Source organism: Capricornis sumatraensis, chromosome 2, assembly GCF_032405125.1.
Source record: "Capricornis sumatraensis isolate serow.1 chromosome 2, serow.2, whole genome shotgun sequence".
Taxonomy (NCBI): domain Eukaryota; kingdom Metazoa; phylum Chordata; class Mammalia; order Artiodactyla; family Bovidae; genus Capricornis; species Capricornis sumatraensis.
In genome coordinates, this window is record NC_091070.1 from 60,774,467 (window position 1) to 60,801,600 (window position 27,134).

Genomic DNA, 27,134 nt, shown 5'->3' on the forward strand with positions numbered 1-27,134 from the left:
CAGTTTAACTTTCCACCGACTCTGCCAAGGAGGTGGCCTCTGATGTAGAGGTGCTGACTTGCTGAGTTCCTCTGTCCTCTGCTTGAAAACTTGTCCTTATTCCTCTCTAATGGCAGGCCACATCCCCCTATCTGGCAGGCTGGGCCTGAGACCAATTTTCTCTCATCTGTGGCTACCCACGCAGTTTTGCTCTCTCCCTGTTCTCTTTTTTCTTGATGGACTAGAGTGGAGATAGGGCAGGCTCACTGATTCCCAGGATCTATCACCCCACTGAGGTCTTATCTGCCCAGCTTCGGAAGCACAGGTGGGTTGAACACCCCGGCTGTTCTGTTGAAACATGCAGAGGACTTAGGTTTTGTTATGGATGTCCAGTTAGTTACAAATCGAAAGAGAGCGAGAAAGGCAAATGATGCAGGGTGCCATCATGCTGTGGAAAAAAAATGACTTGTCTTTGAATTTTATGAAACACTGTTTTCTTCACTTTGTATAATGGAAAAATATGAGAAATAAACCTAATTAATTTTTCTATTATATTAAACTAAAGGGCTTCAAGGGGCTTCCCAGGTGGCCCAGTGGTAAAGAACCTACTTGCCAATGCAGGAAGGAGACGAAAGAGATGCAGCTCAGGAAGATCCCCTGGAGAGGAAAATGGCAACTCACTCCAGTATTCTTGCCCAGGAAATCCCATGGACAGAGGAGCCTGGCAGGCTACTGGGTATGGGGTCACAAAGAGTTGGACATGACTGAGCACTCACACAACAAAGGACTTCAAACGTTAAAGGCAGCAGGTGACATTTTTGCTCTGTAATATAAATGAACCTCTCTCAAGTTTTCTGACACTTGATGGAAAACTTTGTGCCAGTAAAACCCTTCTCTAAAAGATCCCTTGCCTTAAATGATCAGAAAGTGGATGAAGTTTTGTTTTTTTTTTTAGTTTTATTTTATATTATTATTTTTTAATTTAAATTCATGTATTTTAATTGGAGGCTAATTAATTACTTTACAATATTGTATTGGTTCTGCCACACATCATCATGAATCCGCCACGGGCGTACACGTGTTCCCCATCCTGAACCTCCCTCCCACCTCCCTCCCCATACCATCCCTCCGGGTCATCCCAGTGCACCAGTCTCAAGGATCCTGTATCGAACCTGGACTGGTGATTTGTTTTTTATATTATACATGTTTCCATGCCATTCTCCCAAATCATCCCACCCTCTCCCTCTCCCACAGGGTCCAAAAGACTGGATGAGTTTTTGATGTATTTGTGGGGAGGCTGGCGATCTCCCTGTCTTTCTCCTCCGCCATCTTCTCCCGTCTCCCAGAAATTGGATTTGAATTAGATTCCCCAGAATGACCTAGGTGAGTTCAGAATACTAAGGTCATGAGAGGCAAGGCAAGTGACATGTGGCTGCCACCATGTAGAACTGGGCAAGAGCAGCCTCACAGCACCATGCTTACCATGGTGGACTCAATTAACTGCTCCAAGAGAACCACTTCTGTGGCTGGGAGTGACTCCTTTATTAATTAATTACTCTGTGGGTTCCCCCTCAGCTGCTGAGTTCAGATGTCCTGAAAAGATTGTAGGAAAATAAACACTGTTTTGAAAGCTAACACCATTCCTATGCTGAGACTAGACAAGCTGGGGCTATATATGTATTTTTATTAACTTATAAAAGTGGCACTAAAATTAATAACTGGAGAACAAAAAATAACTTGTTAGAAGGCCTAACTAGTCTATCATGAGGTGAAATAAATGATAAACCTTTGAAATCTCACAACTATTAAGATTTGCCACATTTTCATTGGATATTCCCTCTAGATATTTACATTTAGCTGGTATTTTATGTCATTTTCCAAAAGAGAAGTAGTTTAGAAACTGATAATGAACTATAAGCTTATGATAATTTTTATAACATTTACTTAGAAGAAAAGTAACTACCTACATGTTCATAATTATTCAGATACTTTAATTGATTTTATTTTGAAATATTACTTTTACAAATGTTAAAAATATACTTGTTTCTGAATATTTCTTGAAAAAATAAATTTATATATTTGGGTACTTTAAAATGCAAATTTATTGTTATGACTCTAATGGAACATTTTAATCATGAAATATCTTTTATTATAATATTTGCATTTTGAAGAAAAAAGTAGATGAGCATTTTTTTCACAGTTTATTTCATGTTTAGACTATAAACCAGTATATTCTGGAAAAGTTTGAGGTAATTCAAGGGTGTTAAGAATACTATTGCTATACTATTTCAAGTAGCTCATGGATCATGTGTGGCCTATCCTTTTCAGTAATATATCCTGATGGCATGGTTATTTTATATATATGAGATTTTATTTATTTATTTATTTGGCTGTGCTGGGTCTTCATTGCTTCAAGGCTTTCCACTCGTTGCTGTGAGCAGGGGCTGCTCTGGAGTTGCAGTGCACAGGCTTCTCACCGTGGCGGCTTCTCTTGCCAAGGAGCGCTGGCTCAGCAGCTGTGGTGCACGGGATTAGCTGCTCCACGGCATGTGCCTCGCTGGTGGCTCAACAAGTTTAATCCCTGGGTCGGGAAGATCTCCGGAGAAGGAAATAACCCACTCCAGGATTCTTACCTGGGAAATCCCATGGACAGAGGAGCCTGGCAGATGGCAGTCCATGGGGTTGTGAAAGGGTCGGACACGACTTAGTGACTAAGCAACAATGTGGAGTCTTACCAGATCAGTGACTGAACTCACATCGCCTGCACTGGCAAGCAGATTCTTTACCACTGAGCCAACAGGGGAGCCCTTGGTTTGGTTATTTTCAGTTCATCCATGGAATTATGCCTGACACTGCTGGAGACTGTTGTCTAGGCAGTTCAGAAAGGTGGCTTAAGAGTGAAAGGAAATGTTAATCAGGGCTCCTTAAGATACCTAGACAATGATTAGGACACTGAATGTGGAGCGAAATGAATACTTTTCTGAGATAGTGTATGGTCTTTAATATGGGTGAGGGAGTGCTCAAAACCAAACACTGTTTCTTTAGCTAATCATTGGACAATATGTACTTCAGTGTGTGTTTGTTATTGCTTGGTTTCTCCTACAGGTTTACTGAGTAGTTAGAAAAATGATTTAGACAGAGGTACATGGCAAGAGTCTCTTTGATCAACAGCAGCTTGTCTGAAAATAACTTTAATATCCCAAATTATAATAAAGGTCACTTTGTACAATTGAAGGAATTTAAAGCCAATTTTAAGGAGGATGGTAAATGGGAAAAGAATAAACCCTTGCTTTTTATCAATAGAAAAAATATTTGTGGAGAAAATAAAGAGACCAGGGAGGGAACATGGAAGATACGTGGAATTTGTGTGAATATCGCTAGAGACTAGTTTTACCATCCAGGGACCAGCCCTCTGCTCACATATTCATGATGGCCTATGGTAGGGAGGGGACTTTGTTTTGAATAACCAGCTTTAAAAATGAACCCATATATAAAACTATGTAACAATATACCTATATAAAAGCTGAGAAAATATGACCAAAAATAAACTTAAGATAATACTATAAAGCCAGGGGTAAGATTAGTATACAAATATACCTTATCAAGCCCTAGAGCTCATAGCTGCTAGAAGTGAGTAATAGATTGGTGCTGTACTTCTTAGTGGCAAAAAAAGGAAAGCGAATTACAGTGTCCAGGGAGTAAAAACCACCAAGTTCATCAGAATAAGCATCACTGCTATTGAAATTGAAAACTGAGAGTAACCAGCCAATGAAGGATGTCACTAATAGCTCTGTAATAAAGATGGTACCAAGTTTCAACTGAGTGATTCTTACATTGACCTGAAATGCAAGCCAAATGCCAGGTAAGTCAGTAAATACAATTTTAAAAGGCAAGAAAACAATGTTACCTATCTCAGCAACTTTCTGATTATCTGGGCTGATCTAAGGATAAAATTTCATGGCTGCAATCACCATCTGCAGTGATTTTGGAACCCCCAAAAATAAAGTCTGACACCGTTTCCACTGTTACCCCATCTAAAGTTATGACCAAACTTGATAGCATATTCAAAAGCAGAGACATTACTTTGCCAACAAAGGTCCGTCTAGTCAAGGCTATGGTTTTTCCAGTGGTCATGTATGGATGTGAGAGTTGGACTGTGAAGAAAGCTGAGCACTGAAGAATTGACACTTTTGAACTGTGGTGTTGGAGAAGACTCTTGAGAGTCCCTTGCTGCAAGGAGATCCAACCAGTCCATTCGGAAGGAGATCAGTCCTGGGTGTTCATTGGAACGACTGATGCTAAAGCTGAAACTCCAATACTTTTGCCACCTCATGCAAAGAGTTGACTCATTGGAAAAGACCCTGATGCTGGGAGGGATTGGGAGCAAGAGGAGAAGGGGATGACAGAAGATCAGATGGCTGGATGGCATCACTGACTCGATGGACATGAGATTGAGTGAACTCTGGGAGTTGGTGATGGACAGGGAGGCCTGGCATGCTGCAATTCATGGGGTCGCAAAGAGTCAGACATGACTGAATGACTGAACTGAACTAAAGGATAAAATAATAATAATAAAGTCTATCCCTTAGCTCAGGGTTATCTGTCATTCAGTCACATAAGTGCTTGTTAACTTGCAGATCCCAGGACATTAAAGATGTTCTGTGAACCACAGATCACCTCAAACATGACTTTAAGCAAACTTTCATATGTATTCTATTAGTTAGAAGTATATTCAGCTGAAAGTGTGAAAAACCTAATATCACAGATTTAAGCAAGGAGTGTCACTCTAGTAACAAGCATGATAAGAGGGAAGACACTGTTCCTCCGTGTCATCAAGGGCCTAAGCCATCCTGTCTTCTTGCTCTGCAAGCTTTAGCATGTAGCTTTCACCCTCTTGATCACAAAAATTTCCCTGTTACCTTCAATGAGTCAGATTCAAGCAGAAAAAAAAATGAGAAATGCAAAGGAGAAAGGGAAGATGCAGCCTTTTTCTGTCCTTTTGAAAAAAAATTTTTCCAAGAAGTCTTTACCTCGTTATATTGTCATAATTCCTTTTCCATCTCATTCATTTGAACTAAGTGAACTAGTCATTCACGGACTACTGCTAGAAGCAAAAAGAGACTGAGAAGCTGCACATTTTAAAGAAATGTTGCTGTTCGAAAGAAAAAGTGGAACTCTTCATAAGGGAGATGGAAAGAATGGATATTTGTTGGCAACCAGCTGTGTCTGTCATATATATCATTTATTGCAGTCAAGATTTTTGAAGAAGTGGTCATCTGAGAGATCAGAGTTATATTTTATATCAAGAAAATGCAGTGCAGTCATGCTACATTGCCAAGTAAGGTACTGAATGTGTAACTGAACAGAGAAGAAAGCTGGTGTCTTTTCATGAAAGTAAATAAGCCTCACCAGTGCATAGGCTTAATATGTGACCACTGTCCAAAATTATACCAAATAAATTGGTGTGTATAGTAGTGGCATGTGTGAAAAAGTAACCATGGTTGTGTTATAACAGAATTATGTCAAGATATTCAGTAAATGATCTATTCATCAAATTTTTGTGTATTTTATATACATATAAGGCATACAGCAGATATTAGGAATGATACAGAGGGAACAAAGACAGGCTTTGCATAAAGTATTATTGTTTTCTAGGAGAGATCATTTTTATGCACAAGTAGCAATTAAGATAGATGGAATATGATAATATACCAGCATATATTAGGAATATCCTGACAAAAGTGTATACAAGTTGTATTTATTTCCTTCAAGGGAATGGAAACAATGGAACTTGGAAGGATAGGTAGAAGAGTGTGATGGTTTGCCAAATTTGGAGCTAGAAATCCTAGATTCAGTTTCTAGGTCAGCCACTCTTCATCTATGTGATCCTACAGATATCTGGAGATAAAACCAGCCTCACAGTCCTTTTTTTTTTTTTTGGTAATCAGTGAAACATATCAGCTATATCTTTAACAACAATGCTATTATGATTCTTCTAGTCCTCAAAAAGGTATAAATAAAAATTTATTCTGTTAATTTGATACTAGATGTTTCAAAGAAATATTTCTCTTCATAAATAAATTTAGCAACACCATGCCAGGTTATTTTTACCTCTGAACCTTTTTGTACTTTTATAATCTATCTTGTTGCACAGAACCCAAGAAGTAGTTTACATTTTAGGAGAAAAATAATATGAAGATGTAAAATATAACAATCTATAATGAATTCTTATTTAAGTCTTCAGTTAAGTTTGAATAGACACATTCTTCTAAAAAATTCAACATTACTATTATATAAAATGTGGCAGGTTGAACAGTAAGCAGATGCAAAAGCCTTATTGATCATTCCCTGATATTTGATTTCAAGATATACTTAATAATCTGCACAAACCTTTCAATATAAATATTTGCTTAAGTATGGTGAAAATTCTGCACTTTGAGTTAGACACATTCATCTGAAGCTTTCTTATGGAACCATAACTGGTATAGAATAGTTTAAGATTGAATGAAGTTGAAGTAGAAGCACCTTAAAATATTTTGAAAAGCCTACCAATGTATTAAGAACAGTTTTGCAATTTTAATACTTTTAATAAGGTTACTTACTCATTAAAAGGTTGACGACTTTAATAGGCTATGGTAAAGACATTAATCATTCCTAAGTACAGTTTTTGTTACATTTTATGTATAACAATCAGTCATAGATAGTTTTAGCTAATATCTTCCAGGAACAGTTAATTTCCTATGTGTACTCCAAGCTCTGTCTCCAGGAATAGAAATCTATTTTCAGTGAAAAGCACCATTTATGCACAGATAATTCAGTAATGTATCACCCCTGGAATTCTCATAATGGGTCTCCATACAGGAAAAAAAATGAACAGCAACAATTTTCAATTAAAACTATTTTTGATCACTCTAGATGAGATGATTTGAGAATGACCAGTGCTAATTACCAGTGGTGATGAATTTGATCAAATTCAAGTTTTGTGAGGAACTTTCATCCATAAAGAAATAATTCATTCATCAAAATCAATGTCTCAGTGTCACTCTGAGCAGCACTTGCTGTTAAAACCAGAACAATGAATGGAGCTCACCAGGATGATGTAGCATGAACATTTTGTTCCACTAAATGTTCGAGGGTTTCCAACAATAGTTCTCTTAGGGTTAAAGACATTTTACAGTTCTCTCATTTAACAGATGTTTTTGAGTAATTACTATATCTAGGGTATGGTACTACACTCTGTCTTCACCGGAACTGTTTGACGTTCATGACCAGAGAGAATGACATGAAACTCCTGCTTTAGATTTTCATTGCACTGCTGAATCCCAAAGGCCGGTAGTTTAAAGCTGCTGGTATCTTTCCCTAGGATGAAGACTTTGCATATTTATTCTGTTATTGACTAACTGCTCCATAATAGTTTTATGAAATCCCATTTCTGAATTTGACTAGAGGCTTCTCTAAGAAGCTATGATACATAATTATTAAAAGTGAATATGATCTCATCCATTTGTAATAGTGATAATGTTCTAAACTACACCCAAGGGCTTTTCTCTTTTGGCATTTTATATGATAATCCTTTTATTTCACCTAGAATTTTTATCTGCCTTGGGATTGGCTGGATGTTAAAGGTTGAGAATACAGTCATTATGGGACAATGCAAAAATAAAGAGAAAGATATCCAGTTTTGTTATTTAAAGCAGAATTTTGCAGTAAGAAGCACATCTTGAAGCCAAAAATGAAAAAACAAAATAGGCTTTCCTGAATTCTCTTAGATTTCTTTTACTATCTCACAAATCTTAAGGTGAGGGTGGGATGATTTGAGAGAATAGCATTGAAACATGTATATTATCATATGTGAAACAGATCGCCAGTCCAGGTTTGATGCATGAGGGTGCTCGGGGCTGGTGCACTGGGATGACCCTGAGGGATGGGATGGGGAAGGAGGTGGGAGGGGGGTGTTCAGGATGGGGAACACATGTACACCCATGGCTGATTCACGTCAATGTATGGCTAAAACCACTACAATATTGTAATTAGCCTCCAATTAAAATAAATAAATAAATAAAGGAAACTGTAATTTGAATTCTTCAGAATGTTGAGAGGATATCTTTTTGTTTGTTAAAACTAAATTTGTTGTATTAGATAAAAGAAAGGAATAATGCTGAGGATGAAAAAGCCTAAAGCTGGACCCTTCCGTCTCTAGGGGTTTGTAGGAAAAAGTAAACAGGATAGAAAAGAGGAAGGAGATCAAACAGGTAAGGCACCCATCTCTCTGGGATCTGAACCTTAAGTTGGTAGGGACACTTCAGAAATACCCAGATTAGTATGGGGGCGGGGGTGAGAGCATGTGACCTCTGGCGTGCTTCAATCTAGGAGATGCCCTATCCATAGTGTCTTCCCATATCAACGTTTTACTCACAAACCAAGCCATACATTCAGGGAAATCTTCCCACTGACTTTTCAACCATGGGGGAAAATCAGAAATCTGTATCTTCTGCTTATCTAGGACAAGATGAAGTATCTCTTTAAGAAGACTTCGTTTCTAAAATAAGGTTTGTATAAAACAAGTGTGTAAATATACAAATCATTATGCTACAGTTTCTTATACTAGGTTATATATGCAATAAATCTTTGTTGATATTATGCAAATTCAGTTACTTGATTCACAGTTACATAAATTTTGTGGTATTAAATGTTTAGATAACACAGAATTCTGGCTGTACTTGAGAGTAATAGTTGCTGAATTTTCTTACGTCAATGTTAGTAATCTTTCTCTTATTACAGGGTTTGCAAGGTTACAGTTTCTACATAAAGAGGCTTAAAAACAATGACAATGAAATTTTAAATTAAACACCCCAAAGAGATGGCTTTTGGTGATCTGCGTGGGTGTAAAATCCACTATAAAAATATTATCTATTTAATTTCATTTTGTGAAGTGAGATTGCATTTTTCTCCTATCTTTCGTGTTTCATGAACAATTCACATTGTTTAAAGACAAAAAGAGACGATTGGGAATCTTTCTTTTTTGAGATTCAAGACAGGTATATATACCTTATCTATAATGAAAACACTTAGCACTTACAGTAAGTTCAACCCATTTACAATATTTTAAAGACTTTTGCTTTTTCAGACATGAAACCAGCTTAAGTAGGAGGCAGTATCAAATCTGAATATACCAAGGCTCTAGAAATTATAGCTGCAATGAGAGATAGAGAGAAAAAGGTGCAGCTGTTCACACTTGTGGCAGGTATATCTCTGTTAGCTTATAAGGCCTAAAATGGACAACTACTGCAAAAGAGATTTGGACTGATGAATCTAAAATTTGTGAGTACTTGGCATGCCTTGGAAGGCAACCATATGAAAGATTAAAATAGCCTGCTCCGGTTTCTGATCCACTGAAAAGTAGCAGAAGCCGTCGTGGAGATGCATTCAGAGATCCATTTACTTTACTGCAGTATTATCACCACACACGTGCCATTTATTTGCTAATAAAATTATTCCTAAAGTTTGTAAGTTAACTCTTGTAATATTGGCATTATGCTTTTTTATGATGTCTGTAAATATGAAGTCTAATCTAGGTGAAGAATTCTGTGCATTGGGTTCCCCATGTGCTTTGATGAGAAGATTCATATTAGAGAATTCTTTTGAGCTTTTCTTAGTTTGGTTTTTACTTCCTATAAGTTTACCTCTGACACTCAAGCATGCAAGATAGAGTTTACTGACTTTTCATCCCAAGAGCTTACTGTCATTGATGTGATTTTTACACAAAGGTTTACTTCCAGCTAACTTAGAGTTTATTGCTGTTTTAAGTAGATAAACTCCTCTCAATCAAATACTATAGGTTTATACTGCTTAATGTTATAGTCAGTGTTTAATCTTTCACTCCCAGGTTGGAAAACATTCTGCTTGTATCTCAGCTTTGATTCTCAAAGGCTGTGTATGGGTATTTTAACTTTCCTGATCCCTCATAAATAAATATACTATGTTAAAAGTAAACTAGAGAGTGTATGGTGAGGATTTATATAAGATCATAAATATGAAGTATTTAACAAGATGCCTAGCAGTGAAGTATTAAAAGTTAACTATTGAAATTATTTTTTCTAAATGTAATTTAAAAATTTTAGACAAAAGAACAGGTAACAAACAGGAAAAATTCTGGTTCTCCCATTAACTCTACAACCTGGAAAAGGGCTAGGATAATATGATAGTTATGATTCAAATAACACATCAAAAACACAAGTGGTGGCTTTTCTCAATGTTATCCTAATAGTGTTCTATGGAACAAATAATAGATTGCCAGGAAAACTTTTAACAGAGTACAGTGTTCACAAAGGAAGAGAAAAATAACAGCTGGTGCATGCTCAGTCGTGTCCAACTCTTTGTGACCCCCATGAACTGTAGCCCCTGCCAGGTTCCTCTGTCCATGGAATTTTCCAGGCAAAAGTACTGGAGTGGGTTGCTAGTTCCTACTCCAGGGGATCTTTCCCACCCAGGGATCGGATGCACATCTCTTGTGTCCCCTGTGTTGGCAAGTGAATTCTTTACCACTGAGCAGCCTGGGAAATTCCCTAACATAATGTTCACAAAGGAAGAAAAAAATCATTAGCAAACTCAAAGAAGACACAGTATACAGGGAATGAGATACTATCCAGATAAAGGTTTGTAGGACAAAACAATAGCACATGTTTAGTATAGAAAATAATATGTAATTGCTGATAGTTACTTTTAACTATTTCATTCATCAAATTATACTTTAGACACCTAATGCTTGAAAGTACTTTGAATTCCTATAACCCCATACCACAGAAATAAAAACTGAAACTACCCTAATAAAAATTTTCCCTTTATTTTCACTAATTAGATTGGCAAAATTTTAAATCAGCTCAACCTTTGAAAGTACACATTTTGGAGAGAATATACGGAAACACGTACTGTTGACGCCTGGCTTTGGCCACCTGAAGCGAAGAGCTGACTCATTAGAAAATACCCTGATGGTGGGAAAGATTGAAGGCAGGGGAAGAAGGGGACGACAGAGGACGAGATGGTTGGATGGCATCACTGATTCAATGGACGTGAATTTGAGCAACCTCCAGGAGGTGGTGAAGGACAGGGATGCCTGGCGTGCTGCAGCCCATGGGGTCTCAAAGAGTCAGACACAACTGAGTGACTGAGCAAAACAAGGAAGCACGCACTTTCTTATATTGCTGGAAAAGATTCAGATTTGTGCAATCTCTATGAAGGGAAATTTGGCAATATCTAACTGTTGGGCTTCCGTACTGACTCAGCCAGTAAAGAATCTCCTTGCAGTGGAGACCTGGGTTCGATCCTGGGTCTGGAAGATCCCCTGGAGTAGGGAATGACAACCCTCTCCAGTATTCTTGCCTGGAGAATTCCATGGGCTGAAGAGCCTGACAGGATACAGTCTATGGGATCACAAAAAGTCAGACACGACTGAGTGACTAACAACTTCACCTTCAACGAACTATTAATAAATATGTGTTTACCCTTTATACAGCAACCTCATTTCTAGGAATTTACCTTAAGAATATGCCCAACAATATAAAAAATATATATGTACATTTATTACAGCACTATATGTAATTGTTTGCAATCTCCTATATTATCTTATATAGGAGAGAGCTTGAAAACACTGGTACAGACACACAATAGAGTATTACATATCTGCCTTAAAAAAAACAGAATGAGAAAGATTCTATAAACCAGTATAAACTGATGTTTAGGATATAAGTATTAGGTGAAAAAGCAAAGGAATAAAGTGTATTTTTAGTATGCTCTCTTTTTGTAAGAAATAAAAGGAGATAGGAAATAAACAGATTATCTGCTCATTTTTCTAAAAAGAAACATTAACAAAGAAACTATAGACTAGTGAGATTGGTTACATATGGACTATGAACAATGTTACAAGTGTGAAGACACTTCTCTAATACCTTTTGTTCAGTTCTGGGTTTCTTGGTTCACAACCCCAGGAGCTTCCAGGGTGAAGTTGGAAACAGTCTCCTCTATGTGGAAGGCAGGGACAGACCTTTCAGATGCTAAATAAGCCACTTGTTAGCTTTAAGACCTAGGACCCAGTTCTTTACACTATGATCTTATAGGAAGACCGTGCCAGGTCTCTAGTTCTCTGTAGAAGGCTAGGAACCTGATTTCGGTTAGTCCCTCATTCCAGGTGGCAAATGGATTGTATCTGCTAGGATATATAAAAGGGTGTTTTTTTTTTTTTTTCTTTCTGTCTAGGCAACCTCCTAAGACAGAGGGAGAGGGAAAGAAAAGTCAATGTGACAGTGTTAACATTTGGGGAATTTGGATACAGATTACAGGGAATTCTTTGTACTGTTCTTTCACCTCTTCAATTAGTCTGAAATTATGTGAAAATAAAAAGGTAAAAGGAAAGACTAAAACAGAGTAAATAGTGTGAGGATACAGGAAAAAAAATGCTGAGCATTAAACTCACCAATTTTGGGTTAGTTTTATTCAGGAAATCCAGAGCTTTTGGTACCTCTTTCAGAGTTTTGTTCCACTAGTCACCACTAATGAGATCTCAAGCCTGACTTACAACAAATTTACCCACCTCATCAGTTTATCACTTAGGAGTTTTTCAGAACTATGTAACTCTGAGTTACTAGCACTATAATAGGAAATATTTTCTCAAGTTTGTGACTGTTCAACATGCAATTAATTTCCAAATATGACTGAGAAGTTATCATACTTGATTTGCAAATTTGGAAATGTATTATGCAGTGAATATTTAGCAAAGTCAGCAAATCTGTTATTTCTGAAGGCAAAACATATTTGTAATTCACTCTTAATAAACAAAATTATAATATATACAAGGAGAAATCAACTGTGCCATAAAATTAGAGAAGCTCCTGATAGCTTGTAATTAGCCTTTTGCTATCAAGAAAAAAAGACTGTTGAGCTTCAATAGAAGCTGTAGTATTGAACTATCAAAAAAGAAAATGCCTCAGTATATCATAAAAAATTAAAAAAGCAACTGCTCATATCTGTATCTACTAGAAACATTTTCCATATCTATCTCTATGTCAATTCTATAAATTCTCTATTCCAAGTTTATGTGCCCACAAGTATTATGAGATGGATAAGCTGGTTTTAGAAAAGGCAGAGGAACCAGAGATCAAATAGCCAATATCCATTGGATTATCGAAAAAGCTAGAGAGTTCCGGAAAAGCATCTATTTCTGCTTTATTGACTATACCAAAGCCTTTGACTGTGTGGATCACCACAAACTGTGGAAAATTCTTAAAGAGATGGAAATACCAGACCACCTGACCTGCCCCTTGAGAAATTTGTATGCAAGTCAGGAAGCAACAGTTAGAACTGGACATGGAACAACAGACTGGTTCCAAATAGGGAAAGGAGTACGTCAAGGCTGTACATTGTCACCCTGCTTATTTAACTTATATGCAGAGTACATCATGAGAAATGCTGGTCTGGATGAAGCACAAGCTGGAATCAAGATTGCTGGGAGAAATATCAATAACCTCAAATACGCAGATGACACCACGCTTATGGCAGAAAGTGAAGAAAAACTAAAGAGCCTATTGAAGAAAGTGAAAGAGGAGAGTGAAAAAAGTTGACATAAAGCTCAACATTCAGAAAACTAAGATCATAGCATCTGGTCCCATCATTTCATGGCAAATAGATGTGGAAACAATGGAAACAGTGAGAGACTTTATTTTCTTGAGCTCCAAAATCACTGCAGATGGTGACTGTAGCCATGAAATTAAAAGACACTTACTCCTTGGAAGAAAAGTTATGACCAACCTAGACAGCTTATTAAAAAGCAGAGACATTTCTTTGCCAACAAAGGTCTGTCTAGTCAAGGCTATGGTTTTTCCTGTAGTTATGTATGGATGTGAGAGTTGGACTATAAAGAAAGCTGAGTGCCAAATAATTGATGCTTTTGAACTGTGGTGTTGGAGAAGACTCTTTAGAGTCCCTTGGACTGCAAGGAGATCCAACCAGTCCATCCTAAAGGAAATAAGTCCTGAATATTCATTGGAAGGACTGATGCTGAAGCTGAAACTCCAAGACTTTCGCTACCTGATGCGAAGAGTTGACTCATTTGAAAAGACCCTGATGCTGGGAAAGATTGAAGGCAGGAGGAGAAGGGTATGACAGAGGATGAGATGGTTGGATGGCATCTTTGACTCAAAGGGCATGAGTTTGAATAAACTCCAGGAGTGGGTGATGGACAGGGAGGCCTGGCATGCTGCAGTCCATGGGGTTTCAAAGAGTCAGACACGACTGAGTGACTGAACTGAACTGAACTGAATGTCTTATATGTTGTGTATTCCTCACCCCTATAATGCTGGATATTTCTTTTTGTCTAGTTTGTCATGTAATTCACACTGTCTGTACTTACTAAAATTATAGGAAAAGCAAAATATTGGGTGTCAAAGAAAGACAAAAGCTAAAATTTGTACTATCTTTCATTTCTTGTGATCCATTTGTCAAATTGTTTTCAGTACTGCAATACTAGCTTCATTAATTTCATTGGCCCCCAAAATTCTAGAAGTGTACAAATAATGATAGTTAAAAATAGTAATAGCTAACATGTCATAAGAACTTAATATATATCATGCACTATATTAGACACTTAGACATTTATTTCTTACAGTTTATAAGAGTCTTATTATCTCCAGTTTATAAATGAACTAACTGAAGCTCAGAAAGTTTAAATAACTTTTCTAAGGACACAAAGCTAGTAAATGAGTGAATCAAAATAAATTTAGGACTGATTTCAAAAGCTTGTAAAAATCATCTGTAACAACAGTATTTCTGAACCTGGGTTCATTGTCAACCACAAAATATAAGGAAAAAATTGAGTGGCCACTTCCTCAATTTTCCCAAGAGAAATTAATTCATTAGCTTCTCCTCATTAGTGATTGGTATGTTCAGGATAGTGCACCATGCAGTGTACGTTGGTTCATTTAATGCTCTGAGCTGCCTGAGGGAAACGTGGCATCATCTCAAGTTCCCATGCTGGGAACTTGGTATGCAAAATGGGGACTGAATTGACTGAGTTCATACAGACACGAAGTGGTGATAAGAGAACAAATGACAAGCCTGTTATTTCAGTTGATCCTGATACACTACTCAGAACTTAACTGAAAAGTGAAACTCCAGGTAATGAATGGGTTATTTACTATGTCATTTGTTCTTGACTGTACAAGCTGCCTGAGTTCCACCCTAAGAAATTATAATATAATTGATCTGGGGTAATTCCAGGGCATCAAGATTTTAAAGCTCCTCAGATGGCTCTAAGGCACAGTCATGTTTTACAGTTTCAAAAATTGGTCCTTATTCTTTCCCCTCCTCGTCCTCCTTCTCCTCTTTCTTTATCATCATTTCCCTCTCCAATAAACTGACCAGCTGCCTTAGGTAGCACAAAGACTTATTGGGCTGTACTTAAAAGAGAGGGAGAGAGGTTACCTGATGCATCTCATTGACTTTGCATGATGCTCTCTCTAAATCAGCCAAGCCAGGAAAAAGTATAAACTGTTACCACAAAAAAACTACCTACATTTCATATACTACCTGGTCCCCATCAGGAGGTCTTTCTGCTGAAGGAAATTTCATTATTGTAATGTACGTTATCCAGGAATTTGCTGGATTGATCATTATCACCACTTTATAAACAGAAGGCTGATCTGTGCTTTGCAAAATCTGAGAGGTAAGAGACAGACAAAGCACAGAATTGGAATTACTTGAGAAGGGCTGACATAGGGGATTGTGGAAAATAATACGGATTCAAAGAATCAGAAACTGAAAGCTAACTAATCTCACAGATAACTAACAGAAAAGTGAAGTGAATGGGTGGCATCATAAATGAATAAAGATACTTCCACTAGTAATACAGCACCACCACTATAGAAAAAAAGGTTTTTGCTTGTGTGACCTCTCTATGGTTGGATCTACTGTTTCAGCCTTGCTCCTCTTGCCCCTCTCACCCAAGGCTCATATAGAAGAAAGCAGATGGGCAAATAAGCCACCCTCAAAGAGAAATAACTTAAAGCAGAAATGAGAAAGTCATTGGTATCATGAATACCATACTGATTCTTACTCCGGTACTCATTAGTTATGTGACACTTGACAGTAATCAATTTTGAACAAGAACAAAGGTAGAGGTAAAATATTTCCTGTTTGCAAACTAAATCACAAAGCTACAGTGATCAACACAATGTGGCCTTGGTATGAAAACACATCAATCAATAGAACCAAATTGACTGTCCAGAAATAACCCATGCCTAAATGGTCAGTGGTTTCTGTAAAGGATCTAAGAATATAGAGTGGGTAAAGGATAGTCTCTTCAATAAATGGTGTTGGGAAAGCTGGACTGCCACATACAAAAGAAAGAAATCAGACCCCTATCTTACACAAGAGACAAAAATCTACTCACAGTGGATTAAAGACTTGAATGTATGACCTGAAATTGTAAAACTCCTAGAAGGAAACATAGGCAATAAGTTCCTTAACATCAATTTTTGCAAGGAGTTTTTAAATTTGGTAGCAAAAGCAAAAATAAAGAAATAGGACACCATCAAACTGGAAATCTTATGCTCAGCCAGGGAAATTAAAAATGAGGAGGCAAACTATGGAAAGAGAAGAAATATTGTCAAACCACATATCTGATAAGATGTTACTGTCTGAAATATATGAAGAACGCATACAACAGTAAAAAAAAAAAACAAAACAACTTAATTGAAAAATGAGCTAGGATCTGAGTAGACATGTTTCCAAAGAAGACATACAAATGGTCAATAGGTACATGAAAATTGCTTATCATCACTAATCACCAGCACAATGCAAGTCAAAAATCACAATCAGATAGTACCTTATACCTAATTAGGGTAGTGTTTATCAAAAAGATAAGAGATAAGTGCTGCTGAGGATATGAAGAAAGGAATGTAATTTGGTGCAGCCACTATGAAAAACAGTATATAGGTTCCTCAAGAAATCAAAAACAGAACTATTATCCAGCAGTCCCATTCTGGGTATATATCAAAGTAAACAAGGCAATTATCTCAAAGAGGTATTTGCACTCCAACGTTCCTTGAAGCATTATTCACAATAGCCAACATTTGAAACTACCTAAGTGCAGATGGTGACTGCAGCCATGAAATTAAAAGACGCTTACTCCTTGGACGAAAAGTTATGACCAACCTAGATAGTATATTCAAAAGCAGAGACAGTACTTTGCTGACTGAGGTCCGTCTAGTCAAGGCTATGGTTTTTCCAGTGGTCATGTATGGATATGAGAGTTGGACTGTGAAGAAGGCTGAGCACCGAAGACTTGATGCTTTTGAACTGTGGTGTTGGAGAAGACTCTTGAGAGTCCCTTGGACTGCAAGGAGATCCAACCAGTCCATTCTAAAGGAGATCAGCCCTGGGATTTCTTTGGAAGGAATGATGCTAAAGCTGAAGCTCCAGTACTTTGGCCACCTCATGAGAAGAGTTGACTCATTGGAAAAAATTCTGATTTTGGGAGGGATTGAGGGCAGGAGGAGAAGGGGACAACCAAGGATGAGATGGCTGGATGGCATCACGGACTCGATGGATGTGAGTCTGAGTGAACTCCGGAAGATGGTGATGGACAGGGAGGCCTGGGGTGCTGTGATTCATGGGGTCACAAAGAGTCGGACACGACTGAGTGACTGAACTGAACTAAATGTTTTCACTTAGGATAAAAGGATCAAGAAACTGTGATATTCCATGCACACACACACACACACACGGAATGTTATTCAGTCTTAAAATAGAAGAAAATCCTGTCATTTGTGGTAACATGGTAAACCTGAAAGGCATTATGATAAGTGTAATAAACTAAAGAATGATAAATATGGCATCACTTAAGTGTGGAATATTTTTTAAAAGTCAAATTTATAGAAGTTGAAAGTAGAAAAGTGATTCCCAGGGACTGGGGAGAGGTAGGGAAAATAGGAAGTTATCAAATGGGTACAAGCTATGTTATAGGTTGAGTAAGGTATGAGGATCTAATGTATAATGTGGTGACTATAGGTGATAACACTATGTTGTAGCATTGAAATTTGCTCAGAAAGTAAAATGTAAGTGCTCTCACCGGGTGGGATGAGATATATATGTGAGGTGATGGGTGTGTTAACGTGATGGGGAGAATCCTTTCACAGTGTGTACATATATCAAATTGTCACTTTTTATTCTTTAAATACATTACAGCTTTGTCAATTATACCTTCATAAAGCTGGAAAAAAGGTTCTATGGAAACAGGAATTGTTTTCCTTGCTGCTTAAGACCTACTTTTGATAATAGCCCTGGCACGTGGGGGAAATTAGTTTTCATTTTTCCATTTCTCCAGTTGTATTTTGTCATCATCTCTAGGTACCCTGCACTTAATATTCTCTTTCTCTGCTTACATCTGTTCTATTTTGTTTACCACTTTCTGGCTTGGGGTAATTTGCTACAGTCCTTCCTGAGTTTTCATCTGCTTCATGTATTCACCTACTGATACTGTCTTGCATTTTAATATGAATATTGTGGTTACTGCACAGAGAAATTTTCATTTTATTTTTCCTAGTTAAAAATATTAAACAGCACATTTTCAATACTAAGTATATGGTTGTTGCTTATATATACTGTAGAAGACACAAAAGCATTTTAAGAAAAAGTAGCTTTCTTCAATAAACTAAATATCTAGTTGGGCAGAAAAAAATTACAGAAGAAGCGCAAGAATATATACTTCAGAATGGTAGTTCTGTTGTTATATGCAACATAGGTTGAGAAGAGAAAGCTTGGTGTAGGTGGATTTAACTTCTCTTTACTTTTGCAGGGAAGGATGTACTCTTCTCCTTACTCAGCCTTCTCTTTCATACAAAAGATAATTTTCCTTCCATTTTTGTATTAAGTTATTATTACAGAGAATTAAAAACATTTACAAAAAATAAAGAATACTACAGTGAACCACAAGGAACCCATCACTTAGTTCCAACAATTATTGCCTTAACACCAGTCTTGTTTCTTTCATATCTGCATTTAACTCCTCCCATCTCCTTCCTTTACCATTGTGTCAGTTCAGTTCAGTTCAGTCACTCAGTCGTGTCCGACTCTTTGCGACCCCATGAATCACAGCATGCCAGGCCTCGCTGTCCATCACCATCTCCCAGAGTTCACTCAGACTCACGTCCATTAAGTCCGTGATGCCATCCAGCCATCTCATCCTCGGTCGTCCCCTTCTTCTCCTGCCCCCAATCCCTCCCAGCATCAGAGTCTTTTCCAATGAGTCAACTCTTCGCATGAAGTGGCCAAAGTACTGGAGCTTCAGCTTTAGCATCATTCCTTCCAAAGAATATATGCAGAGTAAATCATGAGAAACGCTGGACTGGAAGAAACACAAGCTGGAATCAAGATTGCTGGGAGAAATATCAATAACCTCAGATACGCTGATGACACCAACCCTTATGGCAGAAAGTGAAGAGGAACTAAAAATCCTCTTGATGAAAGTGAAAGAGGAGAGTAAAAAAGTTGGCTTAAAGCTCAACATTCAGAAAACAAAGATCATGGCATCCAGTCCTATCACTTCATGGGAAATAGATGGGGAAACAGTGGAATCAGTGTCAGACTTTATTTTTCTGGGCTCCATAATCACTGCAGATGGTGACTGCAGCCATGAAATTAAAAGATGCTTACTCCTTGGAAGAAAAGTTATGACCAACCTAGATAGGATATTCAAAAGCAGAGACATTACTTTGCCGACTAAGGTCTGTCTAGTCAAGGCTATGGTTTTTCCTGTGGTCATGTATGGATGTGAGAGTTGGACTGTGAAGAAGGCTGAGCACCAAAGACTTGATGCTTTTGAATTGTGGTGTTGGAGAAGACTCTTGAGAGTCCCTTGGACTGCAAGGAGATCCAACCAGTCCATTCTGAAGGAGATCAGCCCTGGGATTTCTTTGGAAGGAATGATGCTAAAGCTGAAGCTCCAGTACCATTGTGTAGTCAACTCCAAATACCACATCATTTTTTCTGTAAATATGTCAGTGTGAATCCCTAAACAAATGGACTGTTTCGAAACATAGCAACAGTGCTTTTATAACACTTGTATAATAGAAACAACAATTTCTTAAAATCATGATTTACGGAGTGTCTGTATTGTCCAGTTGTCTTATTTTAGATAGTATATTTTGCTTGAATCAAAATATTAAAAAGTTCTTTATATTTGCAATTAATAGCTCCCTCAGCAGTATTTTTTATTGACTCATGTTAAGGCTCTAAAACTAGAAATTTATTCCTTTTAATTGTAAAAATTTTTTGTCTAAGCTTAGCCTGGAGAACATATTTGATATCAACTATAAAACTAGGAAGAAAATTGAGATATCAGAATGTGACTTCTGTAAGAAATTATTCCTGCTTCACTGACGCGAGGATGAGAGCTTGAACTAAGCAGCCTAGGACTTCTTGCTAATCAATCACTCTGTCATGCGCTGTAATGGTCATCCGTGTTACTCTAAGCATTCATAGCTCCCTCCCCAGTGTAAAAAAAGTGTGTGATTCTCAGGTCATAGTGATTCTTGGGCTGCCTTTTTATCAGCATGATTGTTATTCAATAGGAAGTTATTCTATTTAGATGTTAATATTTATTTAATTTCTGCTACCATAGCATTATTTGATTTTTTTCTGCAGTGAAAAGAAGTATAACACACTGTAACAGCAATGATTGGAAATAACTCTTGAAATGTCAAGGACTTTTTCTTTAAACAATAATTAGCCAATTAAATGCTAACAAGTATATTTAATAACCATGATATTTTGCATTTGGACCACAGCCAACATCATCAGTAAATGTAGTATTTACTTAAGGATCACATACCATCCTGATCTTGAATTAAAATATTATTTATTAAGGTATATTTTCATTTTTCAAAAGTAATCTTGACTATATAAGGTATGTATAGTAAGTCTGAAAAGTTATACTGTACATGGAGTTAACTAAACAACAGGAAAGTAGTATCTGAAAGTAAACTGCATGTCATTCTAGCTTTGCCCTTAAATCGTTGACTAAATTTTACTGCCCTACAGTCAATATCCAAGTTTTCTGAATTCATATACAATGTTCTAGAAAATATGAACATTATGTTAATCCACTGAATATTTATTTAATGCCTATTTTATATGCCAGATACTATTCTGAGGAGTAGGTATAAAGCAGAGACTAAAACAAAAATCCCTGCCTTCACAGAGCCTCCTTTAAATAACCCTCCCAAAAGAAATTGGGAAAAAGGAAGAGTTCTCATTGACATTTCTGAAAAACAAGTACGAGTGTATCTAGTAAATATCCAACATGTTCTAGGCACTGTGCTAAGTAGCAGGGGGAAAAAAAGGAATTGGAGACATTCCTTCCCTCCAGAATATTGTGAGAAGCTAATAAATAGAGCATAGTCATAAGTAGCAAATTAGGCACATAAAGAGTTAGTAGCAGAAACATCGCATGAAAACTAAAAGCTAAGCTGGCAGACAAGACTATTAGTGGGAAATAATGAAAGAGAAGGAAATAGAACAGGAGAGGATATGGAGTTGGAATTTTCTCACCTTATTTTGATGGCAGATTCTTGGACAAAGAGATAAAATTGATTTAGCTTTTAGTTTGTCATAGATTGAACTATATGACAAGCTGTTAAGAGTAACAACTTCAGACTGCTGAGTGTGGAAGTTGAAATACACTTTTAACAACAAGGTAAGTCAAAGCAACAAAGTATGTTGAAATAAAAAAGTTTACTAAATCTAGTTGATTCAGCATTTGAACTAGATCAGAATTTACAAGGCTTTCAGGAATGAATATCTGATTGTATAACTGAAAGTTTATGAAAATTAACAGGTTTCTTCCTTTCAAGATTTTTTTCTATTAAAAATGGTATTTAAGTCAGAAAAAACCAGTTTGGGCTACTTTTGAATTTTACCATTGTTTTTCTTTTGTGTGTGTGTGTCATAAGGAGCCACTTTCTTCCTTTCAGAACCTTTGCATATGCTCTTCGCTGGTCCTAGAATGGTTATCTCACCCCACTAACTGTAAATGCCTTCTCCCCCTAATTCCTTAGGAAATCTTTCCTGACCACAGACTGTCAGCATACCCTCCTCAACGGAAATCGTTGAGTTCTTTGAAACATTGATCAGATGTTGCAATGAACTGTGGTCATCTCAGAAAAGGCAGCAACTCAAAGTTTTCTCCCCATTATCTTTCCAGTGTTTCCATAGAAAATAATACAAAGTAGATGCTCAGTAAACATTTAATGGATAAATGAATTTAATTATTTCATAGAATGAGATGTCTCTCCTGAAAAATACTGAATCTCCAGTTGGTGTCTATATAACTCTGAAGGGATTAAAAAAAACACACCATCTTCAGTAGAATTACTATTGACATAAAATTCCTGAAAATGAGATATCTCTCTGTTCATTGTTTTCTAATCGACATTTCTCTAGAACCAGAACTCCGAATTGTTTTCAGGCTTTACAGACAGAAAGGCAGGTGCACAAAAATCTTTCAAGAAACCATTCAGAAAACTATCAGTGTCCTCAAAAAAATCCTCAGTAGAAGAGTGATTTAGAATGGACAGCCCTCCTCAATATACAGTAAGTTAAAAACTCAGTGGTAATGAAAATGTGTAAAGAGTCAAAATAAAGAAGCTATTATTACCCCTAACTGGATTTGTGATAGGCCTCAATAGTCCCCATGACAGAGATAATTTCAAAGATTTTGGCACAGGTAATAATAACTTGACAGACTTGCTCAGTTAGGTTCTAAGCTTAGATTTGTACTGATTTGGGAAGAATATTGAGATGCCGAGGTTTCAGGTGTGGCATGAAGCAGCTGGGCTCTGAGAAAGAGCCTTCTGGAAGTGAAGATGGACTATATACAACGAAAACCTTCTCAATGGATCTGTTTGCATTTCAGTGTGTGTGTGTGTGGTTTTTAACCTTTCTTCACTGATTGGTCAGGTTGGAATATCAGGAGATTAAGAGCTGTCAAGCACACATTTTAGAAACTTTAAAGGACAACACTAAAAAATGAAAAGCAGAAAGCTAAAAGATTAAGGAAAAAAACTGGCCTTCTGAGGGACATAGGAATTAAGCCAGGTCCTGGCAGAAGAAGGACTTCCCTAGTGGCTCAGACGGTAAAGCCTCTGCCTACAATGCGGGAGACCCACGTTCAATCCCTGGGTCGGGAAGATCTCCTGGAGAAGGAAATGGCACCCCACTCTAGTACTCCTGCCTGGGAAATCCCATGGATGGAGGGGCCTGGTAGGCTACAGTCCATGGGGTCGCACAGAGTTGGACACAACTGAGCGACTTCACTTTCACTTGGCAGAACAAATCATCAGAACAAAGATCATCAGCACATATATTCCTACTTGAATATTGATATGTTAAAAAAATATATTCTGTTTTATGACCCTTGCAGAAATTTTGCCACTCTAGCATGACTGTTATTTTTCTGTTTGAGTACATTAAAAAGTAGGCAGTCGGGAGCTAAGACTTTCAAGTAATGATCAAACTTATACACAGTAAAACTATAAATAAGAGCCAAATAATATAAGTTTTGAAAAGCTAAGATTGCTGAAATAATCTGCTCATCTGATCTATTCCCAGTTCAGGAAAAATTGAGGATTAGATATTGCAAATATCTGAGAGTTAAATACAGGTGTACTTAAAAAGTATTTCTCTGTACAAAGTAATTATTATGAGGGCAGATGCTGAGATGCAGTTCTATTTTCAAACCAGTAAGCCAGTTCTAAGAGTATTTTGGTATAAAAGCATAGAGATTAAATACAATGAAAAATAAACTTCTGCACCTACTCTCCTAGGATTTTTCAGTAATGCATACAACTTTTAAATGATATTGTTATTACCAGGGCACATGAGCAATAGTAGTAGTTGTAGGCACATGGATGAAGAAGAACAAAACACACTCGTTTCACTGTCAAATGATTATATTGCTAAGATTATTGTAATTAGCCCACACAAGATTCCAGTTTCCAAGAAATATTGGGACTGTTGCTTCCTACAGGGACAATGCTAACTCATCAATCTCCTCTGTGAGAGTTATGGGGAAAAAGAACTTCCTTCCTTTGGGTAGATTAAGCACAGGAACAGGAGTCAATGAGTCAGTTCAGTCACTCAGTCATGTCCAACTCTTTGCGACTTGATGGACTGCAGCAAGCCAGGCTTCCCTGTCCATCAACAACTCCCAGAGCCTACTCAAACTCATGTCCATTGTGTTGGTGATGCCATCCAACCAACTCATCCCCTTGTCCCCTTCTCCTGCCTTCAATCTTTCCCAGCATCAGGGTCTTTCAAATGACTTGGTTCTTGGTATCAGGTGGCCAAAGTATTGGAGTTTCAGCTTCAGCATCAGTCCTTCCAATGAATATTCAGGACTGATTTCCTTTAGAAAGGACTGGTTGGATCTCCTTGCAGTCCAAGGAACTCTCAAGAGTCTTCTCCAACACCACAGTTCAAAAGCATCAATTCTTTGGCATTCAGCTTTCTTTATAGTCCAACTCTCACATCCATACATGACTACTGGAAAAAACCATAGCTTTGACTGCTTGGATCTTTGTTGACAAAGTAATGTCTTTGCTGTTTAATATGCTGTCTAGGTTTGTCATAGCTTTTCTTCCAAGGAGCAAGCACCTTTTAATTTCATGGCTGCAGTCACCATCTGCAGTGATTCAGGAGCCCCTTCCCCCACCCCAAATAAACTTTCTCACTCTTTCCACTATTTCCCTATCTATTTGCCATGAAGTGATGGGACTAGACGCCATGATCTTAGTTTTCTTAATGTTAAGTTTTAAGTCAACTTTTTCACTCTCCTCTTTCACTTTCTTCAAGAGGCTCTTTAGATCTTCACTTTCTGCTGTAAGAGTGGTGTCATCTGCATATCTAAGGTTATTGATATTTCTCCCAGCAATCTTGATTCCAGCTTGTGCTTCATCCAGCCCAGCATTTCACATGATGTACTCTGCATATAAGTTAAATAAGCAAGGTGACAATATACAGCCTTGACATACTCCTTTCCCTGTTTGGAACCAGTCTCTTGTTCCATGTATGGTTCTAACTGTTGCTCCTTGACCTGCATATAGATTTATTAGGAAGCAGGTCAGGTGGTCTGGTATTCCCATCCCTTTAACAATTTTCCACAGTTTGTTGTGACTCACACAGTCAACAGCTGTGGTGTAGTCAATAAAGCAAAAGTAGATGTTTTTCTGGAACTCTCTGCTTTTTCTATGATCCAGTGGATGTTGGCAATTTGATCTCTGGTTCCTTTGCCTTTTATAAATCCAGCTTGAACATCTGGAAGTTCATGGTTCACATACTGTTGAAGCCTGGCTTTGAGAATTTTGAACATTTTTTGCTAGCGTGTGAGATGAGTGCAATTGTGCAGTAGTTTGAGCATTCTTTGGCATTGCCTTTCTTTGGGATTGGAATGAAAACTGACCTTTTCCAGTCCTGTGGCCAGTGCTGCATTTTCCAGATTTGTTGGCATATTGAGTGCAGCACTTTCACAGTATCATCTTTTAGGATTTGAAATAGCTCAGCTGGAATTCCATCACCTTCACTAGCTTTGTTCATAGTGATGCTTCTTGAGGCCCACTTGACAGTACATTCCAAGATATCTGGCTCTAGGTGACACCACTGTGTTTACCTGGATCATGAAAATCTTTTTTGTATAGTTTTGTGTCTTCTTGCCACCTGTTAATATCTTCTGCTTCTGTTAGGTCCGTACCATTTCTGTCCTTTATTGTGCCCATCTTTGCACGAAATGTTCACATGGTGTCTTTAATTGTCTTGAAGTGATCTCTAGTCTTTCCTGTCCTATTGTTTTCCTCTATTTCTTTGCACTGATCACTGAGGAAGGCTTTCTTTTCTGTCCCCGCTATTATTTGGAACTCTGCATTCAAATGGGTATATCTTTCCTTTTCTCCTTTGCCTTTAATTTCTTGTCTTTTCTCAGCTATTTGTAAGGCCTCATCAGACAACCATATTGCATTTTTGCATTTCTTTTTCTAAGGGATGGTCTTGATCCCTGTCTGCTGTACAGTGTCACAAACCTCCATCCATAGTTCTTCCGGCACTCTATCAGATCTAATCCCTGAATCTATTTGTCACTTCCATTGTATAATTGTAAGGGATTTTATTTAGGTCATACCTAATGATCTAGTCGTTTTCCCTACTTTTTTAAATTTAAGTCTGAATTTGGCAATAAGGAGTTCATGATCTGAGCCACAGTCTGCTCCCAGTCTTGTTTTTGCTGACTGTACAGAGCTTCTTCATCTTTGGCTGCACAGAATATAATCAGTCTGATTTTGGTGTTGACCATCTGGTGATGTCCATGTGTAGAGTCTTTTCTTGTGTTGTTGGAAGTGGGTGTTTTCCACGACCAGTGCTTTCTCTTGGTATAGCCATTGACCTCTTCATTTGTACTCCAAGGCCAAATTTGCCTGTTACTCCAGGTCTCTCTTGACTTCCTAGTTTTGCATTCCAGTCACCTATAATGAAAAGGACATCTTTTTTGGGTATTAGTTCTATGAAGGTCTTTTAGATCTTCATAGAACTATTCAGCTTCAGCTTCTTCAGCATTACTAGTCAGGGCATAAACTTGGATTACTGTGATATTGAATGGTTTGCCTTGGAAATGAAAAGATCATTTTGTCATTTTTGAGACTGCATCCAAAAAAATTTGAGAATGATCAAAAATTATGAGACTGCATTTTGGACTCTTTCATTGACTATGATGTCTACTCCATTTCTTCAAAGGGATTCTTGCCCATAGTAGTAGATATAATGGTCATCTGAGTTAAATTCACTCATTCCAGTCCATTTTAGCTCACTGATTCCTAGAATGTTGATGTTCTGTCTTGCCATCTCCTGTTTGACCACTTCAAGTTTGCCTTGATTCATGGACCTAACATTCCAGGTTCCTATGCAATATTGTTCTTTACAGCATCGGACTGTACTTCCCATCAGCCATCACATCCACAACTGAGTGTTGTTTTTGCTTCTGTCTCCATTCTTTCTGGAGTTGTTTCTCTACTCTTCTCCAGTAGCATATTAGGCACCTACTGACCTGGGAAGCTCACCTTTCAATG